This window comes from Chrysochloris asiatica, unplaced genomic scaffold, assembly GCF_000296735.1.
Source record: "Chrysochloris asiatica unplaced genomic scaffold, ChrAsi1.0 scaffold00082, whole genome shotgun sequence".
NCBI classification, from domain to species: Eukaryota; Metazoa; Chordata; class Mammalia; order Afrosoricida; family Chrysochloridae; genus Chrysochloris; species Chrysochloris asiatica.
The window spans coordinates 279,522-284,320 of record NW_006408600.1 but is presented as its reverse complement, the minus strand read 5'-3'; the positions used below and the strand labels follow the sequence as shown (position 1 = coordinate 284,320).

Sequence of the window (4,799 nt, the reverse complement as noted above, 5' to 3'; positions counted from 1 at the left end):
CATCATGTTCCATGAAATTCCTCTAAATTCAAGGCAAATTTAGTGAATGCCACAGTAAGCCAGAAGTCACTAGGAGACCTCTCATTTTATAGTTGAATAAACTCAGACCTACCTGGAGCTCTGTTAGCATAGTGGATTATGAGGTGGGCTGCTAACTACAAGGTCAGCAGTCAGAATCTACCAGGAGCATCTCAGGAGAAAGATGAGGCTTTCTGCTCCTGTTAAGATTTACAACCTCAGAAACCCTATAGAGGGTCACTATGAGTTGGAACCAAGTCAATGGCACACAACCACTGCCACCAAACTCAGACCTAGAGAAACTTAGGGACTAGTCAAAGATCAACAGTTAGTTAGAATCAGAGTTATGACAAAATCCAAGCTTTCCCAACAACCAATCCAGTGTTTTGACCACCATAGGAATTGTATACAGAGGCAGATATGAACGCTATGCATCCCTGCAGATATGCATAAGTACCCTTTTCTCCAGCTTAAAACGGCCATTAATAATTAAACTGACTAAAACTGGAATGCAGAGTTAAGGTCATTAAAGTTGAAATAAGCAATTACAAATCCACTAGTCATCTGAATTTATTCTCATCTTCTCATTACTGGTTCCCCTCACCCCAATATTTGACAGACACAGGAGGCTGTATTGTTAAGTTTTCAAAACCAGGAAATGTTTTCTAAATCATGAAATCTATTGCTGTGAGTGACTAAGTAACATTAATAAACAATATCCCTATATTTTCCCACATTTCACCTCTCTGGCACTAAATCCATTCCAGTGGCCAGAAATTTCCATTGCCTCAGGAAAAAACAAGGAAGCAGGATAAAAACTTCTGGTTTGTCAGCCTGAAGCCAGTACATGTTCTCACATACCTCTAAACTTACCCTAACTCTTGTGGCCCCTAATCAATGCCTCAGAATAACAATAAAGAATAGAAACACAACCAAAACTAGCTCCTGGGGGGAGACAGCAGAAGGGGGGTGAGCAAAAGGTAATCCCTACCTCTAGTAAAGGATAAGTATGAGAAGTGAAGCAAATCAAATTGAACAAAGATCAGAGATGACTTCCTGGTTTTGTGTGCTTAAATAATAGGCTAAATGACCAAAGGGAAGCCAGAATTTGGTAGTAAAGCAGGTAAAAAGACTTTTCAAGGAAAAGTAGACATTTATTTTGCTTTGCAATTCTCCCACCTGCCCCCACCAATCAAACAAACAAAAACAAATCTCTTGCTGCTGAGTCTGTCTGGATTCTGGGTACCCTGTGTGTTACAGGGTAGAACTGCTCCATAGGTGTTCTTGGTCGTTTTCATCACAGAGGCAGTACAACAGTCCTTTGTTCCCTGGTACCAGCTAGTGGGTTCAGACCTTGAATTAGCTCCTGATCATAAGCTGCTTGTACCACCCAGAGGGTGATTATTTTATTCCTTATATCCACCATACATTGGTCCCCATTTCTTCTTCCAGATTGCATCTTTCTAGGTTTTTTTTTTTTGGTTTGGTTTGGTTTTGTGCTTTTGAATTTTGTTTGTTTTGGTTTCTTCTTTAGTTGACTATGTATTGAGCACCCCCTATGTGTTAGGTATTCTCAAGAGCTGGAGGTACAGAATTAATAAAGCAAATGGATTTGCTGTGTATCAGAGGAGACAGCAGCTTGAAAAAAGGAGTGCACCAAAGTTATATTAAAAAATTGATAAAATAGAGCTCCTTTGGGCCCCAAACAGGTTTCTGATTTAGACGGTGTGCAAAGATCTGGAGTTAGATAACCAAAAGAATATTCTTGGCGTTTCTCAGGGTGGAAAAACTGAAGAAAAAAATTCAAGCTTCAAGTTGTAATATTAAAGGGTTCTATGCACAAAACAATAACTATGTGGGAACCATTAAAAGAAGATTAAGAAATACACTACAAAGTTCACTGTACTCAAAAGAATTGGTTAATGTAAAATATTTGCAAGGTAGCATATGATCAAGAACTAATAGTACTGAAGGACTTCTGGCTCCAGGAATTTACAGCATGCCAATTGAAATGCTTCAACAAACTGATATGGCACTGGAGGCCCTCACTTGCCTACGCCAAGAAATTTGGAAGACAGATACCTAGCCATCCAACTAGAAAAAAATCCATATTTGTGCCAATTCAAAAGACAGATGACTCAATAGAATACAGAAACTGTCACACAATATCATTAATATCTCATGCAAGGAAAACTTTACTAAAGATAATTTTTTAATTTTTCAACAAAGATATAACCATAACAAATTCTATGCTCCCAAAGAAAGAGCCTCAAGATACACAAATCAAACTCTAATCCAATTGAAGAAAGAAACAGACAACTCTACAATAGTGGTGGTGGTAGTAGTTGTATGCCACAGAGATAATTACAACGGACAGCGATCCTGTATAGGGTTTCCAAGGTTGTAAATCTTTACAGAAAACAGAAAGTCTCATCTTTCTCCCGGGAACAGCTGGTAGTTTCAAAGTGCTAACCTTGAGGTTAGCAGCCCGACTTGTAATCACTACACTACCAGAGCTCCTTAACAATAAGAGATTTTAATATGCCAGTTTCGAAAAAGGACAGAACTAGAAAGAAACTTAAAAGACAATGAAGCAACTTGACCTCATAGATTTATACAGAACACTCTACCCAACAACAGCATAATACACATTCTTTTACAGTACACATGGAATATTCTTAGGAATAGAACACGTGTTAGGCCACAGAGCAAGTCTCAATAACTTTAAAAACAAGAAAATACTACAAATCATCTTCTCAGATCACATCTTCTCACATTATAATGCTATAAAACTAGAAATCAATTATAGGAAGATCAAGAAAACAAAATCAAATACACAGAAATTGAATAACACCCTGTTTAAAAGCTACTGAGTAATAGAAAAAAAAAATTTTTTTAATTTAAATTCCCTGAATCAAATGAGAACAACAACAAAAAATACTAAAATTGTACTTGGAGAGCAACTTACAACAATAAATTCATACATCCAAAAAGAAGAAACAACACAAATCCATATAATAACACAACATCTCCAACAATTAGAGAAAGACCAACAAAGTAAGCCTATAAACACCAGAAAAAAAGAAATAAAAAAGATCAGAACAGAAATAATGAATTAGAAACACAAAAAAAAATAGAAAGGATCAACAAGACAAAAAGTTGGTTCTGTGAAAGGATTAATGAAATCAACAAACCATTCTCAAATCTAACAAAAGAGGGAGAAAGATGCAAATAACACACATAAAAAATTATATGGGAGATGTCACAACAGAATGAAAGTGGGGAGGAAAAGAACAATCGCAGAATACTATGAATAGTTGTACATCAATAAATTTAAAATCTAGAAGAAATGGATGCATTTTTAGAAAAAACATGACCTACCTAAACTAAACACACACTGAAATAAAAAACTTGAACAGATCTGTAACAAAAGAAGAAATTGATCAGGTCATTAAAAATCTTCCAACAAAAAAGTGGTCTAGGCAGAAAGGACTTAACTGGTTAATTTTACCAAATGTTCACAGAAGAGTTGACATCAATTTTCTACCAACTATTCCAAAATATAGAAAAGGATGGAAAACTCTTGAATGCATTTTATGAAGCAAACATAACCCTCATACCAAAACCAGGCAAGGATATCACTTAAAAGTTACAGACCAATACTTCTGGTGAACATAAACAAAATCCTAGCCAGCACAATTCAACAACATATCAAAAAAATAATACATCATGGCCAAGTGGAATTCATACCAGGAATGCAAGAATGGTTCAATATTAGAAAAAATAAGTAATGTAATCTACCACATAAGTAAATAAAATTTAAAAACCACATGATGATATCAGAAAAATAGAAAGGTATTTTGATACCCATTCTTTTTTTTAAAATGTTTTATTGAGAATTATGTGAATGGTTTACATGGGAGAACATTAGCTTTACGTCCATCCTATTGTACATTGTTTCATTGCCAAGGTTACAACCTCCTCCATGCATCATCAACCAACCAGAGGGTATATACCCAGTCATCAGCACACAGCCCCTCTTCCTTTCTGGGTCTAGAGTTCCCAGCCACTCCATCTCTCCACATCATCATCTGTGCCTCCATCTCTGGCATCACTGTTTCTCTGGGTAGGGTCCCACACTCCACTCTTCTCCCTTGATGGTCCCAGGGACCTCTGCTTCTGGACTAAAAAGTCAGTCACTCCAATCCTTTTGCTACAAAACGTCTACCTTTACATTTCCAACCCTCACAGTCAGTCCTGATAATAATTATTCACTATTGTACCACAAAAGTCCTATCCCCATCTCCTTTCATCAGCCCCACTCAGACAGACTGAATACTACCTAGTGGAGATTCTACCTTCCTCCATACCCTCTGGATCTAGGCTCCCTCTTGAAAGTAACCCAGTTACTTCTTGCCTTTGTAGCACCCCCCATTTTGGGTAGCCAATGTCCAAGTTGCCCATCCCTGTCTACTCTGTGTATAGAGGAGTGGGAATGATCCTCGCTATAAACATTTGTTCCCTCTTTTGAGCTACTGCATCCATAGGTGTAAATCAAGTTCATCAAATTGTATCAGATTACACTTTTTTTCCTCTTCTCTCTTCTTCTAGTTGAGCTCTGATCATCCAGTCAATGAAGACAGGTCAAGTGGGTATTATATGCAAGTGTGGGTGTTTGTGTGCATATGCCCTCTCTTCTTTTCAGCTGGATGCTTCACTCTCCACTCTAGTCTTCTGTGGCTATGTCACTGACTCTGGGCCCAAGAGTCCCCAGGTCTTGT

General features: G+C 37.4%; 1 pseudogene; it reads left to right on the top strand.

Moving 5' to 3' along the window:
• The first annotated feature begins 1,104 nt into the window (after window positions 1–1,104).
• Window positions 1,105–4,799, top strand: part of LOC102836585 — a 26,587-nt pseudogene continuing 22,892 nt past the window's right edge.